This window comes from Phascolarctos cinereus, unplaced genomic scaffold (genome assembly GCF_003287225.1).
Source record: "Phascolarctos cinereus isolate Bilbo 61053 unplaced genomic scaffold, phaCin_HiC Scaffold_5;HRSCAF=322, whole genome shotgun sequence".
Classification (NCBI taxonomy): Eukaryota; Metazoa; Chordata; class Mammalia; order Diprotodontia; family Phascolarctidae; genus Phascolarctos; species Phascolarctos cinereus.
The window spans coordinates 377,510,590-377,528,109 of NW_027555958.1; the positions used below are offsets into that span (position 1 = coordinate 377,510,590).

Consider the following 17,520-nt stretch of genomic DNA (forward strand, 5'->3'; position numbering starts at 1 on the left):
ATTAGCTTAGTTGGTATTTCCTGTATATGACATTCCACCTCCAGTATCTATGCCTTTGCGCTGGCTGTGCCTCCTGCCTGGAATACCCTCCCTCCTAATTTCTTAGAATGTCTAACTCCCTTAAGTCTCGGTTCAAGTGACCTTTCTGCATGGCACCTATCCTGATCCCCTCAGTTGTTAATGCCTTTCCTTCATTTACAATGATTTTGTATTGACTTTGTATATATTTTATATTTCTCTATGCCTGTGTTGTTTCTCCCCTAAGCTCCTTCAGGTCTGATACTGTTTGGTTTCTGTCTTTGAATCCTCAGTGGCTAATACAGTGCCTGGCAGGTATACAGTCAGCACTTTAGAAAAAAATGTTTGTTTAATGTTATATGTTCTGGGGGGGGGTGTCAATGGAAATGGGGACAGTTGAAAGGTTTGGGCCCTCTGCAGAGCTTTCTGGCCCAGAGTGCCCGGTAAATAAGTGTTTTGCTGTGGACAAAATTTCCAGGGAAAATCTTGGCTTGAACAGTCAAGCCATCTGCAGAGGAGCAGCCCATGCCTGGAGATGATGTCACCAAAACAACGGCCAGCTTGCCCAGGGGCCCAGCTGGTGGCCTGGCCAGTGCTTACAAATCGTTCATGTGTTTAAGGAGCCGGCAGCACTATCTTCCTACCAGCCTCCCCACTCTAGTCTGAAGAGGTGAGCGGAAGCAGGAAACCTGGTTTCATTTCCCCTTTCCATTACCAATACAATCATCTGAATATCATCTACTTCCATGAATAATTATAACAATCATGATAACAGCCCACATTTACATAGAGCTTTAAGCTTTGCAGGTACTTTACATACATCATCTCACTTGATCAGCAAATTAGCAGGGCTCCTGAATAATCCAAACTCAAGGATCGTCTCCAAAGTTCATTTCATCAAGGGCTATCACACCGTCACACACATTCACTAGAATCTGAAGAATTTGCTAAGTGCCTTTCTCACAACTACCTTGCAAGGTAGGTAGGATAATAACACATGGAATTTATTATATAAACACTTTAAGTTTTGTGAAGCACTTTACAAATATCTCATTTTATCCTCACAAGTACTCTGGGATGTAGATGCTATTCTTATCTTCATTTTACAAATGAGGAAACTGAGTCAGCAAAGAAGTGAGATGATTTGCCCACGGTCAGCCACTTAGCTGCTTTAGCTAGGTAAGTGAATAAGGTACTGGACTTGGAGTCAGGAAGAGACCTAAGTTTGAACCCTATCCCAATTCTAGTTAGTAAGTGTTTGAGGTCAGATTTGAACTCAGGATTTGAACAGTTCCTATGGAATCACCAGCGTTTATCTAGGGTTGTTCTCTGTGGCACAATGAGAATCTCTCAGACCACAGACCCGGGAAGGTAGGTACTAAGAGTCAGGCAGTGATTGAAAGGGATGGGGTGAGAGATAGGATGGGAAGCAGGGAAGAGAGATTTGGAGACATCAATGCCCTACTTCACTGGGATAATTAGGGCCTGAGATTTACCCAGCTGTATAAATCATCAGTCTCCTAAAGTGCTATTCAGTCAATAAACATGTATTTTTTGTTTATTTTACCCAGCATGCTCACCCCCTAACAGCCCCCACCCCCATCCCAATACACACAGACATACTCTCAGCTGAGGTCTGGACTAGTTTTGCACCTTTTTAAAAAAATGTCTTGGTGACTTTTTTTTAACATCACACTCATTTGTAAGTCCCTCTTCCGCACTCCTCTGTCTACAAAGTTTTCCCTTGTAACCATGAAAGCACATAGGGTGGGACCAGTTGTGCCTGGGTGTGTTGGCACACTAGGCTCGTGCTCTATTTTTGTCTATGCTTGTAAAAAAGATATGAAAAGAAAGAAAATTGTTCAGCAAAATCAGTCTGCATGTTGACCGCCTCTGACAATAGATGCAGCATTCCATTTCCACAGTCACCTACCTCTCTGATAGAAAGAGGGAGCCTTCCCAGGTTTTTGCTGCTACCTGAAGACCCAAAGACTCCAGAACGGCCTACTAGATGTCTGAAAGTGTGTGTGTGTGTGTGTGTGTGTGTGTGTGTGTGTGTGTGTATGTGTGTGTGTGCCTGTGGGGGAGTGGAGAGGACCATATCCCCTGTGGCAGAGGGGCTTGAGTCCTGAAGCTTTCACCTTCCCCTGCCTTATTTGTACTTTTCCAGAGGTGTTACAGAACGGCAGAATTTTAGATCTAGAAGGGACCTCAGTGGTCATCTAGGCCAACACATATCCCATTACATTAAGAAGTGGTCATCTAGCCTTTGGGTAGCAAGGTGGTACAGTGGATAGAGTGGATAGAGTCCTGGGCCTGGAATCAGGAAGACTCATCATTCTGAGTTCCAATCTGACCTCAGATACTTACTAGCTGTGTGACCCTGGCCAAGTCACTTAACCCTGTTTGCCTCAGTTTCCTCATCTGTAAAATGAGTGGAGAAGGAAATTGCAAACCGCTCTAGTACCTCTGCCAAGAAAACCCCAAATGAGGTAACAAAGGATCAGACATGAGTGTATGACATCTAGCTTTTACTTGAAGACTTCCAAAGAGGAGGAACATGCTATCTTCTGGGGCAGTTTAATCCATTTTTGGGCTGGTCTAGTCATTAGGAAGATTTCCCTAATGTCAAGCCTATATCTGCCTTTTTTAATTGGGTGCTTACTTCTTTGGGGACCTAATCATGCCCTCTACCGATATCATTGAAGACAGAAGAGATGCTTCCACATTCCTGCCAGTCCATCTCTTTTATCTGAATTTGAGAGTTCAGTGTTTCATTTATCCATATCCAGGCTCTGGCCTCCCTAAACCCAGCCAAGGCCATACTCTTCACCGGGAGCCCACTCCAACCCATTCAATAAACCTGTATCTTCCTATATCTGTGCTCACTGTTCCTGGATGTAGTTCTAACTTGGCTCTGCTAGCTTAAATTATATCCATCTTTCAAAGCCCCAGGTCAAGTCCATCAGTAAACATTTATTACTATGTGCCCCTACTATGTGCCAGTCACTGTGCTAAGCACTAGAAATACAAAAAAAGGCAAAAGATAGGCCCTGCACTCAAGGAGCTCACAATGGGGGGGGTGTACTGGAGAAGTTTGACAATTCCTTCTCCAGCTCATTTTACAGATGAGGAAACTGAGACAGACGGGGTTAAGTGACTTACCCATGGTCACATAGCTAGTAAGAGTCTGAGGCCAGATTTGAATTCACAAAGAGGAATCTTTCTGACTTCATGCCCAGCAATCTATCCACTGTGCTACATAGCTGTCCCCCAGAATTAAGAGAGGTTAGCAAAGATTTCCTGTAGAAGATGGGATTTTGGGGGGACTGGAAGGAAGCCAGGGAAGCCAGGGAGTAGAGATGAAGAGAGAGTTTCAGGTACGGAGGAACTTACCAGAGAAAAGCCAGAGAAAATGTGTGGAGCTGAGAGATGGAGTGTCTTGTTTGTGGAACAGCCAGGAGGCTGGAGTCACTGGATGGAAGAGTACACATGTGGGAGTAAGGTGTAAGAAGACTAGAAAGGTGTGTGCTGGGATGGAGGTGTGTGTGATTTGAAGGGCTTTCAATGCCAAACAGAAGATTTTACATTTGAAGGTAGGGGTGATAGGGAGCCACAGGAATTTACTGAGTGGAAGGGAGGAGGGCAGGCAGCGAAGTGCCACATCTTTATGAAGACTTCCCTGACCACATTGGGCCCTGCTGTGAATTCTTGTTCTATTATTGCATATCTATCATTTTATATTTGGCATTCGTATTGGCATCCGTCATAGTACCTTGTACTATACATTTAGTACTAAGTACAGGGAGCAGTCCAGTGCAGTGGATAGAATGCTAGAATCAGAAAGGCTTGAGTTCAAATCCAGCCTCAGACACTGAACTAGCTATGTGACCTTGGGGAAGTCACTTAGCATCTCTCTGCCTCAGTTTCCTCATCTGTAAAATGGGGATATTGTTACATCTACTTCCTAGGGTCTAGAGAATAAAATGAGATTGATATTTGTAAAGCACTTTGCAAACCTCAAAATCCTAGTTATTATTATTACTATTAAATATTTAATGACGGACTGGCTGATCTCAGCTAGAAGGTAGGCAGATAGTGTATTATAGTGGAATGAGCACTGGAAGGGGAGCCGGGAAACCTCAGAATCTGGGTCAGAAAGGACCTAGTCTAGTCTGATGCATTACCCAGGCCGAAGTCCCCCCCTACAATATTTTGGACAAGCAGTCATTCCGCTTCCACTTCAATAAAGACCTCCAATAATGAAGAAGCTGTCACCTTGGGTGGTAGCGATCCATTTTGGGATAGCTTTCGGTGCCAGGAGGCTTGAGTTCAAATTCTGGCTCTGATACTTATTTAACCTTTGTCTCAGTTTCTTCTTCTGTAAAGTAGGGATAGTAGAACAAATACTGGCTGCTTCATAGGGATGTAAGGAGCAAAGCAGCTTGCAAATCAATACTATGTAAACATAAGCTATTATTGTCATCATCTTTGGAACAGGAATCTGGAGCCTTAGCTCTTCCAGATGCATGGAGTCATTTCTGCAGGGAAGTACCTTGGCAGACCCAAATTCTTGTCCCTCACATCTGATCACCAGAAAGACTTGCCTCTGAGGCCAGACTGGATTCTGCCTCCTATTGCTTTTGAACAAGCCAGAGGGGCAAGCCATAGACTCAGAACTGTACTCTGGAAAGGACCTGGAGTGCTAGCAGCTGGCCTAGAGACCAGGCTGGCACAGCTGACCTGTAGCAAGGCAGGGTTTGGGCACAGGCTGGCACAGACGGGCACGAGCCAGCCTGGTCAGGAGCCAGGCCTGCTGAGGCAGAGCAGTGTATGAGGGGAATCTGGTTGAGGGAGCTATTGCAATTCTTCCCAAGCTGAGGATACAACAGGGCGTTGGAAGCCAGCTATAGAAAAAAGGCTGCACCCACAAAAAAGGCTGGGGGGGGGCAAGGAGCCAGGCTTTTCTTGCCTCTTTCAGAGCCAGATTTAAAGGAAAGCCAAATCCCAAAGATAACCCCTTAGGCCACCCAGCTCTTGGGCTTATCTGCGTGCTGGAGCAAGGGAGAAGTGCCTTGGGCCTAAAAAGAGGGCCTTTGTGGGCAGGGGCTTCCAAAACCCATCTAATAGCAAAAACAGCAACAACAGAATAACAGTACCTACTTATCCAGGTTTGGAAAGTCCTTTTCACGGGTAATATGTTAATGACCAGCCCGAGGCAAAGATGCTCATTGTAGCCCTTAGGGATCCCCTAACTTTGTGAAGATAGATCAGAGGAGAGATGAGTGTAGGTATCCAGGAGACAGGACTCGCTGTCATTTTTGAGTGTCATCGTCTTCCTTTTTACCCAGGGTAAAGCACAGTGGAAAGAACATTGAATAGAGAGTCAGGAGAGCTACTACTCTGACCGCTGTCCCTAATCACTAATTTTAATTTGGCTAAGTCACTTCCTCTCTTTGGGCCTCAGTTTCCTTATCTGTAAAATGTGGTGGCATGGTGGAAAGAGTATTGGATTTAGAGTCAAAAGACCCAGGTTCAAATCCCAACTTAGCTATTTACTACCTGTGTGACCTTAGACAAGTCATTCACCTCTCTGTGACTGTTTCCCCATTTGGCAAAATGAGGTGGTTGGGCTGGATGACCTATCTGGTCTCTTCCAGCTCTAAATCTATGACCCTGGAGACCAGATAACCAACCTCTGAGGTCCCTTCTAGCTCCACAACCTCTGGGGCTTCTTGATCTTGGGCCCCTTGCCCCAGACGTGAGCTTCTTCAGACCCTGGACTCACTGCTCCTTTCTCTTTTTCCTTTACTCTTGTGGATTCACTCCAAAATTTCTAACGCACATTCAAGGCCAGGCCTGCCCTTAATTAAGCAAATGCAAGCTCTCATGCATTCAGCTACATGCATTTAAATAAATATTTACTGAGCACTGTCATATGCTTGGTGCAGCGGAAAAGTGCTATGAATTTGGAGTCCAAGCCTGGTTTTGCTGCTTGTTACGTGACCTGAGGCAAGTTCCTCAACCTGAATGCACCTCAGTTTCCTCATCTGGATGAGAAGGGCCTGGATTAGGTGATCTCTAAGGCAGCTTCCTATTTCAGTCAATGATCCTACCAGGGTACATGTGGACTTCCTGCACTCTCAAACAAAGAGACTGGCATCCATCAATACCCCAGGGCACACATGGAGATATAGGTGCATGTGCAAGCACATTGGCTCACATCGGGGCAGACGCAGATAAGGGCATGCATCATGTGTATACTTGGATCCACACAGGCACACAGACAATGAATGACACACATGAACACTGATGGTGATAAAGATACCCACAAGGTCACCCCCTCCACACACCCAAAAACCACTCATTCATACTCACACAAAAAAGATTTCTCTCCCGTGCTCTTTGACTCCCAGCGATGGTACAAGAATAAATTATAATGTCTCACATTTCTAGAGTCTGTTACAAATTTCTGTACCCCAGCCTCATCCTGAGAAGAGGTGGTGAGGTGTCATGGAGAGGGCACTGGCTTTGGAGTTGGAGTTTCTGGGTTGGAATGCCAGCTCTGCCTGTGTGACCCTAGAGGGGGTGGGAGTGGGGGGGAGTTCCTTCATCTGTAAATCTTTTAAATTAATTTTTTCAATGAACAACAAAAAAAAGAATTTTCTCTTCCTCTCACCTCCATACCACTGAAAATAAAAAGAAAAACAAAACTCTTGTCATAAATATGTGTAGTAAAGCAAAATGAATTCTCCACATTAGTTGTGTCCAAAAACATGTGTCTCAATCTACACCCTTGAGTCTACCATCTCTCCATCATGGGGTGGGTCATCAAATCACCACGCATTTATTAAGAGCCTACTATGTGCTGGACATTATGCTAAGTTCTGGGATATAAAGGAAGTCAAAAGACAGTCTCCACTCTCAAGGAGCTCACGAGGGAGGCAACTGATAACCACTTAGGTACAAACAGCTGGAGATTAACTCAGAGGGAAGGTATTATGATAGGCAGGACCAGGGAAGGTTTTGTGAAGAAGGTGGGACTTCAGCTGACACTGAAAGGAAGCCAAGGGACCCAGGACATATTTCTGGAAGAGCATTCCAGGTATAAGGGATAACCAGTGAAAATAAACAGAGATGGACTGTCTTGTTTGAGAAACAGCAGGAAGGCCAGCGTTACTGGATCATAGAATATGTGAAGGGGAATAAAGTGTATGAAGATTAGAAAGGTAGGAAGGGGGCCAGATTATGAAAAGTTTTAAAGCCATGGGCATCTAGGTGGCACAGCAGATAGAGCACCAGGCCTAGAATCAGGAAGATTCATCTTCCTAAGTTCAGATCTGGCCTCAGACACTTACTAGCTGTGTGACCCTGGGCAAGTCACTTGACCCTGTTTGCCTCAGTTTCTCATCTGTAAAATGAGCTGGAGAAGGAAATGGCAAGCCACTCTAGTATCTTTGCCAAGAAAACCCCAAATGAGGTCATGGAGAGTCAGACATGACTGAAAAATGACTCAACTCAACTTTAAGAGCCAAAGGTTTTTATATCTGATCCTGGAGGTGAAAGGGAGCCACTAGAGTTTACTGAGTAGGGGAGAGGCGTGGTCACATATGTACTTTAGGAAGATCACTTAGGCAAATGAGTTGGAGGATAGATTGAAGTGAAGAGAGATTTGAAACCAGCCAACAGGCTATTGGAATAATCCAGGCATGAGGTGATGTGGGCCCGAACCAGAGTGGTAGTAGTGTCCAAAGAGAGATTTTACCAAGATGGAATCTACAAGACTTGGCAACTGGACTGAGGTGTTGAGTGAGAGGGAAGATCTAAGGATTACATCCAGGTTGTGAGCCTAGATAATTGTAAGTGTGGTACCCTTGGCAATAATAGGGAAGTCAGGAAGAGGGGAGGTGCTTTGGGGAAAGATAATGAGATCAGTTTTGGATATGTTGAGTTTCAGAAGTCTGTGGGGCGTCTGGTTTGAGATATTCAATAAGCAGTTGGAGATGTGAGACTAGAGGGCAGAAGAGAACTTAGTCTGGATATGCAGATTTCAGAGACATCATCACAGAGATGATTGATAATTGAGTTGAGGAGATCACTAAGCAAAATAGTATGGGGAAGAAGAAGAAAGAGCCTTGGGGAATACCCTTGGTTAGACGTGGAGACTTGGATGAAGATCCAACAAAGGAGACCGAGAGGAAATGGTCCGATAGGTAGGAGGAAAACCCGGAGACAGCAGAGTCAGGAAACCCTAGAGACAAGAGAGCAGCATGGAGAGGAATGGGATCCTGATTGTCAAAGTCTGCAGAGAGATCAAGAAGTATGCTCCATCATGGGTGCTCTGCAATTGTGTAGTTGGGCAACATGGGCTAGAGGTCTTAAGTATTTCAAAGCTGCTTCCTTCACCTGTAAGTCAAAGGTTGTTGGACTAGACAGGCTCCAAGGTCTCTTTTAGCTCAAAATCATAGGATGAGCAAACAGAGTCACAGAGATACTTGGCAGTGCTGGGATTTGAACCTAGCTTTTCTGATTCATCTTTCAGTGCTCACTCCACCATATAATGCTGCCTTATTAGCAAGCATTTTTTTTTTAAATTTCATGTTTCATTTTTCCCATTTACTTGTAAAAACATTTTTTAACCTTCGTTTTTTACAATGTTGAGTTCCAAATTCCCTTCCACTCTCCCCTGTCTCTCTCATCACTGAGAAGGCAAACAATTTGATAAAGGTTATACATGTTTAGAAAGTGTTTTGAAAGGAGTCCTATTACCTGAACTGCCCCGAGAGGTCAGTAATGGAGTTCAGTGGCTTAAGCAGCAGCTTCTCAGCTTCTCCACGAGGCCTTTCCCAATCTCTCTTAACTCTAGTGTCTCCCTTCGTTGTTTATCTACTCTTTATCCTGTATACAGCCAGCTGCTTTAGCTGCTTGCAGGCTGTCTTCCCCATCAGATTGGCGAGCTCCTTCAGAGAGACTGTCTTTTATCTTTCTCTGAATCCTCAGGGCTTAACACAGTGCTTGGTACATAGCGGCTGCTTAATAAGTGTCTGAAGAGAGAAAGGGTTGTATATAAAACTATCACAAAGGTAGAATTGACAGGACTTGACAACTGGACATTGGTGGTGAGGAGAGAGCTTTCACCGGCCGGAGGCCAAAACAGGCATCTTTTAAAGCTGGGACAGAACTTTCCTGGTTATGTGACAGGGCCTTCCAAAGACTGGAATTATAGAACGGACCTCAGAGAGTGTGTCATCTGATCTGCGCCCAAAGCTCTAGTTGCTGGCCCATCAAATGTGAAGTGTTGTTTTCGGAGATGAGCCAAGTTCATAGCTTGTTCCTGGGTCAAGGTCTCTGTTGGGGCCTGCAGAGCCCACCCTGGCCACTGGGACAATGGACTCCCAAGGTTCCTGGATGTGTCTGATGAGTAAGAGCTCTGATTTCTAGAGCAGGTTAAGAATGACAAAGCATGGAGGTCGCTATAGGCCTGTGAAGCAGGTGATGACAGCTATGCTGGTGAGCATCCAGACGAGGGAGGGCAACCCGGCTGGTGATGGGCCTTGGATTCAGGCCATATGGGGATCAGTGAAAAGAGCCGGGGATGGTGAGCCTGGGGAAGAAAAGACTCAGGGGGAACGTGGCAGCTGTTTTCAAGTATCTGAAGGGCTATCAAATGCAAGAAGGATGAGGTTTATTTTTGTTGGTTCTAGAGGGCAGAACCATGAGCAACAAAGCTGTAAAGAGGTGAATTTGGGCTTGATATTAGGAAACACTTCCCAGTTATCAAAGCTAACCAAAAGTAGAATAAGCTGCCTCCCGAGATGGTGGGTTCTTCATTGTTAGTGATATTTAAGCCTCGACTGTATGACCCTTTGGCAGACAGATCGTAGATGGTTTTGCAGATTGAGGGGGAAAGGGTTTATTAAGCACCTTGCATGTGCCAGGCACTGCTAATATTTGCAAATATCATCTCATTTGATCCTCACAACAACCCTGGGAGGAAGGGGCTATTATCATCCCTATTTTACAATCAAGGAAGCAGAGGAAGGCAGAGGTTAGACTTGCCCAGGGTCACACAGCTGGTCAGTTTCTGAGGCTGGATTTGAACTCTAGTCTTCCTGATTCCAGGCCCAGCAATCTTGACCCTAAGTGGTGATGCACAAAGGAAGCCCACTGGGTAGATTTCGCATCAAAGAATACTATAACACTAAGGAAGGAACCCTAGTGAAAGAACCCGAGAATACCACTCAGTTCTCATGAAACCCAAGCCAGAACTCTGTGAAATTATGAGTTGAGCCTAAAGGAGGCTGGGGTAGGTTTTGTCAATCAACCAATCCATTCATCAATCAATTGCCAATCAATCAATAAATATTTAATAAGTGCCAGTTAGGTGGCAGTCACTGTGATAGATGCTGAGACAAACAAAGAAACAGTCCCTGCCCTAGACAAGCTTACGGTATCCTAGAAGAAACAACACGTACATATGTGTGTCTATATATACATACACAAATACATATGTATGTACCCATACTTATATATGTTTAAACATGAAATATGTACACAAGCACATGGAAAGGACTTTGGGGGAAGACCAGAAAAGCCTTCATGCAGGAAGCGGCATTTGAGCTGAACTCTGAAGGAAGCTCGAGATTCTAAGAATTACAGCTGAGGAAGGAGTACATTTTGGGTATGGGGGGCAGCCTGTGCAAAAGTGTGGAAGTGGGGGATGGGATATTTTAACAGAGAATAAGTAGTCTAGTTTGGCTAGAATGTAGAGTGTTTGAAGAACAATGTGTAATAATAAGCCTAGAAAAGTAAGCTGGAGCCTAATTACAAAGGGCTTTGAATGCCAAGTAGAGGAGTTGGGAGGGGACTGAATTGGGGGAGGTTCTGGGCCTACTAAGAGGACCTGAACATGTATGGGGTTTAGTATATGTCTGAAACACACGTGACACGTGGCTATTTTGTATGAGTTATATGACACAGCTAGTCTTCATCTCGTCATTGGGTAAAATTATTAGAAATTTGTAGCAAGGAAAACTCAGGTTCTGTGTAAGAAAGGACTTCCTTAGTTCTAGAGAATTAAATGCTGGAACATGCCTGTGCATGTTCTCCCACCCCTGGAGAAACTTTAGGCTCATATAAGTCCTCATTGTCTGGTCTTCACATCACACTTTGAAGAGGTGAGGAAGAGGAAGGACCAGAACACTTTCTTTCTTTCTTTTTTTCCTATACTTCCTTCTAAATTTTCTTTTATTCTGTGCCATGCACTTTTTATATTTTTTTCCTCTCCCTCCCCACCACCCTACCCTAGAGATGGCTACCATTGGACACAAATATGCATGCATATCTATCTATCTATCTATCTATCTATCTATCTATCTATCTATCTGTATGTATGTATGTATATGGAGAAAAAGTGAGAGAAAGAGAGAGAGAGAGAGAGAGAGAGAGAGAGAGAGAGAGAGAGAGAGAGAGAGAGAGAGAGAGAGAGAGAGAGAAACCATCTATTTATCAGTTCTTTCTTTGTCTTTGGAGACTGATAGTATCTACTTCCATAGGTCCTTTGTAGTTGATTTGAGTATAATACTTAAAATGACTTGGTCACAAATGAAGAGGTTGAATGAGACAATCACTAAGGTCCTTTCCTTACTGTTATGATACTCTTTGATGTGAAGTCTGCCAAATGGCCTGGTCACAATAGTGTTCTTAGAACAATATTGCTGTTACTGCATACAACACTGTCTTGGTTCTGCTCATTTCACTCTTCATTATTTCATGCACTTTCTTAAAAAATGTTTTTTAACATTCACTTTTTATTTTGAGTTACAAATTCTCTCCCTCCCTCCAGTCCTTCCCCCACTCACTGAGAAGGCAAACCACATGATGCCTATTATATGTGGAACACTTTCTAACCTTGGGTTTTTAAAAAGTTCCAAAGTACCTTTAATGAAAGTCACTTCTAATCCACAAACCTTTGTGATTAACATCTATGTCCAAGGGTCACCTTTATTCAGTTTATATTAAGGAATAATAATAGTTTACATATTTAAGGATTACAAAAGGGCTTTTCTCATAACAACCCTGCCAGGTAAGGAGTGCAGGTATTATTATACACATTTTATAGTTGTAGAAACTGAGGAAGAGAGGTTAAACATCAGCTATTAAATGTTACAGCTGTGATTTGAACCTCACATCTCTGACCTTTCCACTAGAGTACAGAAGGTGGATTCTGGAGCTATGTAGTTTGCCAACAATCCCCCCCCCTTTTTTTTTGCTTTTTGGTGAGGCAGTTGGGGTTAAGTGGCTTGCCCAGGGTCACATAGCTAGTAAGTGTCAAGTATTTGAGGTAGGCTTTGAACTCAGGTCCTCCTGACTCCACGCTCAGAGCTCTATCCACTGCACCACCTAGCTGCCCCTTGGGGTTTTCTTGACAAAGTTACTGGAGTGGTTTGCCATTTCCTTCTCCAGCTCATTTTACAGATGAGGAAACTGAGGCAAACAGGGTCATGGCCCCATGTGGCATTTTCTTGGCAGAGATACTGGAGTGCTCTGCCCTTTTCTTCTCCAGTTCATTTTACAGATGAGTAAATTGAGGTAAACAGGATTAAGTGAATTCCCCAGGGTCACATAGCTAGTGAGTATCTAAGGCTGGATTTGAATTCAGGTCTTCCTGACTATAGGTCATGTACTCTAACCACTTTGCCACCTAGCTGCCCCCTGACATAAACTAGGTGCTTAATAAATGCTCATTGACCAACTTTTATTGGGGGAGTTTCCTCATCTGGGGGTTCTGTGTATCAATGACATCATAAGTCAGGCCCCTAACCCTATCCTACATATGGAAGATCCTGTTTCAATTCTCTTCCCGCCCTTAGGTTCCCCAGGACTCCATTGTGCTGAGTGGGGTGCATTGAGGCATGGTCTATTTTGAGTAAAGGAACCAGTTTTCGGATCTGGGCAGCTTTTTCTTTCGGGGTTGGGGGTGGGTGAGAAAGGTGGGTAAAGCCAGAGAGAATGAGACCAATCAGAAGGGGGTGGGCTTTTCACTGAAACAGGGCCAAGAAAAGAGATTAGGGGGCAATTGGGCATCACACGCACACACACATAAAGACACAAATATGACTGCCTGCCTCCCTCTCCCCCTACCTCAGGACAACACAGCCTGTTGGTGCTGTGTGTCAGAGCAACACTTCAGAGACCCCTCTGCGTCTTCCCCTGTCTGTCTTTGTCTCCTGCCTTCCTCCTTCCTTAGCTCAGCCTCCCCAGGGAGGGCTAAGGGGAAGATGGGATGAAAGGGGGCTGGCATTACTGGAACTCTACCCTAATGATGTAACCACAAAACAAAAACAATGCTACCTGGATAAAACTACCTAAAACTAACTGCTGTAATCAGTAAAAGAATCATATGGAGTATTACAGAATTAGAAAATATAGCTTACGATGGTATCAAACCACATGTATCTAGCACTCTTCATTAGCTTTCCACAACAATTCTGAGAGGCGAGTGGGGCAAAAGATATCCTTCCCATTTGACAGAAGAGGAGTAATCTCAGAGTGGTGAAGAAACTTGACTTAAGGTCAAGCTGCAGCTGCAAGCTGTAAATAGCAGAACCAAGATTCAGAACCCTTGATTCCAAATCCACTGGGCTGTTTGAAGACACACCATACTGTGGCAAATACAAATGTAACTATGGAAGGACTTGTATGACAATGCAAAGTGAAGAAAGCAGAGCCAATAGAATTGTACGAGAAGCAGTGTGGCAGGTGCAATGGCCTGGGAGCCAGAAGACTTGGGTTTGAATCTCACCTTAGCCCTAACCTGGGTGACCTCTGGCAAATCTCTTCATTTCTCTGGGCCTCAGTTTCTTCCCTCTGAAAAATGAGCAGATTAGATCAGACAGCCTTTAAATTCCCTTCCAGCTTTAAATCTATGAAACCTATGTTTCTTACATTAACTATAACTACATATTGACATTTACAAATCTATATAAAAACATTTTGAAAAGTATATGGAAGAGTTATAGACAAAGAGCTGGAGGGGACCCAGAAGGAATCATGGAAAATGTAATTATTGCTAAAAACCAACAACAGTTTTAAAGTTTTTTAAGATATTGATTTGCCCGTTGGGTTACGCTAGAAAAGAAAAAAAGAAAAGAGAGAGGCTGGCAGGTGTTGGGTGGGCATATTGCTTCATTGCTGCAGCCTCGCTGGGAAGGGATGAGTGGCTAGGGCATTGTAGGGAGAGACTGGATGGGGAATGGCTAGCTGCTTCTTAGAACTGGCTGGTCAGGCCAGAAGTCCTTTCCCCACAGGTCTCAGGAAGAGAGAGAGGCACAGGGTTCTCTGAGCCAACTTTTGATTATTCAGAGGAAGATTCTCTCTCTTGTCAGGTTATACAGAACCTTTGTTCTCCTATTCTTAGGCCTAGGAACTATCTTTTTGCCTAGTTGTGGGACTCAGACCTCAAGAGCAGCTCTGATTAGAGATTAGGAAGAGGAGTTCAAAACTCGTGAAAAGAATGGGTTTGGGATCATCTGTGGATTTGTTATTTCTGGTCCCTTTTCTCCCAATAGATCATAGGATTTGTAGCTGGAAGGAGATCTTAAAGATCACTTAATCCAAAACTCTCATTTTACAGATGAGGAAACTGAGGCTCAGAGTTGATTTGCTGAGGGTCGTGAAGATGGTAAGTGGCAGAAACCAGATCAGAACTCCAGTCCTTCTACTCTAAAGCCAGAGCTTTTCACAGCATGCCTTGGTGCTGCCTCCTCAAGTACTGAGTAGGAAACATGTTTGAGGCCTTGGGAAAATAGGGGAACAGAAATGAAGCAGGGGGCAGAACACCAGAACAAAGAGAGTCCTGCCTAGGGGAGCAAGTAGGGCTCTGAGCATATCCTTTCTCTGTGCTCCCTTTCACACAAACGTTCACACGATCCCTTCCCTACCACCCCTCCCCCTTCCTCTGGATTCTCAAACCTCCAAACAACCTTGAATGACATCTCTGGTTTCTAGACCTCAAGCTCACCCCTCTGGGAGCTGGGGTTGAGTGATTCCCTGGTCCTCCCTCCCTCGGGTTCTGTACCTATTTAGCACCAGGGTTCCCTCTGCTTCTATCACTCCCTCTTTCCCCCTCCTTGCCACCCCACAATTGGAGGACCCCTTAGGGCCAAGACTGTAGGCCCCACACCAGGGTTTCTCCAGGTGGGCTATGCAGGGACTGGTCTTCATCACTGACTCTTTTTACATATAATAATAGCTACTTGTGTTTATATAACATTTTAAAGTCTGTAAAGTGTTATTTGAGCCTCACAATAACACAGGGAGGCAAATATTATCCCCATTTAACAGATGATGAAACCAAGGTAGACAGAGGTTAAGTGACTTGCCCAGGGTCACACTGCTAGCAAGTATCTGAGGGAGGATTTGAATTTGGATGTGCTCACTCTTTTTTTTTTTCCTGACTCTCCTCCTTTCCTCCTTCCTGTCACTAGCCCCTTCTCTTATTAGAAAGTTAAAGCTTCCTGAAAATCTTCCTCCTCCCACTATCCAGGAGGTGTGGAAAAAGAAAGAGAGTAAAGTCAGGCTCCAAGACCCCACAGCTCCTGTAATCCACCCTATGTGATTTCGCTTGGGGCCACTTGTCTTCCCTGGGCTCCTTTCCTTAAACGTTTCCTTTCTAAAACTTGAACTCCAGTCTCGGGTGGACACCACTCCTCACTCCACCCCCATCCCCATTCATGAACAACATGTTCCCCATTCTGCAAAACAAAACTAACCCCCCCCCCAAAGAAAACAAAACAAAGCAAAAAACCTTAAACCACCTCAAAACTAAAAAAAGACTTTGGAAGGAAGCGCTTAAGTAATCCGCCTCAGACCCTCAGAGAAGGCTCCTGCTCTTCCCAGGGCGTTCACGGCCAGCCTGGGGTACCAGGATCCTGGAGTTACTGTTTGCTGGGACACCTGGCACCTTGCAGAATGGGGTGGACCCCGGGGTTCCCCTAGGATAGCCGCCCCTTGGCTGGTGGGCCTCCCCATCCCTGGCTGCTATATTCCGAGACACGCTGCTGGTAGCCGGTCCCCAGCCTCCCTCAGCCAGTCCAGGTTACAGGGATGCCGATGAAGAGGGACTGGGGACCTGAGTGGGCCGTCACCTTCTCGGGGTCCCCCCATGGAGGGGATGCAGGGATGCCAAAGGAAGTCAGCCAGGTGCCTGCCAACCCTTTCTCTGCCCACGCCCCCTCCCTGGCCCCAAGTTTAGCTGAGGTTTTTCCGTGTCTGGAGCCCACACCGGGACCACTTCCTGAAGCCCCGAGGGGGACCCATGGGCCTGGGACGTACCTGGGACGCAGGGTGTGGATCAGAGGCGAGCCGACGCAGCAGCCCGAGTCCTTGAGCCCGGAACCACCTTCTCTCCCCCGCCCTCCTCCCTCAGCTTCTTGCCGTCCTGCCGCCGCCGCCGCCGCCGCCGCCGCGGCTTGTGAGTGTGTGTGTGCGCGCCCCTAGCCACTGCAGCATCTCTGCATCACGATGTGCTCCTCCCTCTCCCTCTCCTTCTCTCCCTCCCCTCCCCTCCTCCTCCTCTCCCTCTCTCACACGCTCCGCTCGCCGGCTCACACGACTTCTCAGCTAACGTTTCCCTGTCCCCCGAGAGGGCTTTCTCTCCGCCCCCCCCCGCCCTTGTCCCCCTCCCTGGTCCCACACCTTCTTATCTTTACCTCATTTGCTGTCGTCTAAGGACCAGTCAGCCAGCCAGAGACTCCCCGCATCCTCCATAATTCATGGGCAGCACCAGCCCCGGCTGCACGGCTCTTGTCTGGTCCTCACCGTCCCCGCCCCAAGCCTCGAGTCTTGCTCATCCCCAAATTGAGTCTCCCTCAAATAAAGGACTTGAGACTTCTTGAATCTAGTTCTCTGAGTGGCTCAGGGTTGGGTGGTGGGTGGTGATGGGGGAGGCAGAGGGGAAAGCCTTCCCCACCAGAGACTTGGAGATCTGCAGAGGCAAAGCCCCTAGTCTTTTCTTAAAAAGATATCCAGTGACAGCTGAGTCCGACAAGAAATCACTCAGGGGAGAAGATTCAGGGGTGGACTGGGGGGACCTGATAGCTGTCTTCCAGCTTCTGAAGGACTGTTAGGGGAAAGAGGAAGGATCGCTCCGGTTCTGCTTGGCCCCAGAGGATGGAACCAGGAGCAATGGGGCAAGATTCGGAAAGGCCAATTGGGGTTTGATGTCAGAAAGAACTTCTCAACAAAAGTGAAATGGGCCGCTTGCTCTTTTCTTCCCCACTGGAGGCCTTCAGAGGTTAGACCAGTACTGGAGGGGTATGGTAGAGTGAAGATTACTCTGAGGTATGGACCACAGATTTTAGATCTGGAAGGGCCCTTTCATTTTACAGATGAGGAAACTGAGGCAAAGACAGGATAAGTGACTTTCCCAGGGACACACAGTTAAAAAAGTTTTAGAGGTGGGATTTTAAACCCAGGTCCAGTTTCCTAAACACTGCACCT

The 17,520-nt window shown here is 45.7% G+C and overlaps 1 protein-coding gene across 2 annotated transcripts in view; it reads right to left on the reverse strand.

The window, feature by feature from the left end:
- Nucleotides 1–16,518, reverse strand: part of CNTN2 (contactin 2) — a 59,024-nt gene extending 42,506 nt beyond the window's left edge. Inside the window, exons 1-2 of one of the 2 annotated variants that reach the window (XM_021003128.2) lie at nt 16,354–16,518; nt 13,823–13,887 (exon numbers count right to left, since the gene is read on the reverse strand). The gene's annotated coding sequence lies outside the window, so the exon portion shown is untranslated. The remainder of the gene's footprint in view (nt 1–13,822; nt 13,888–16,353) is intronic. The other variant, XM_021003129.2, reaches the window with a different exon arrangement.
- Nucleotides 16,519–17,520: the final 1,002 nt, after the last annotated feature.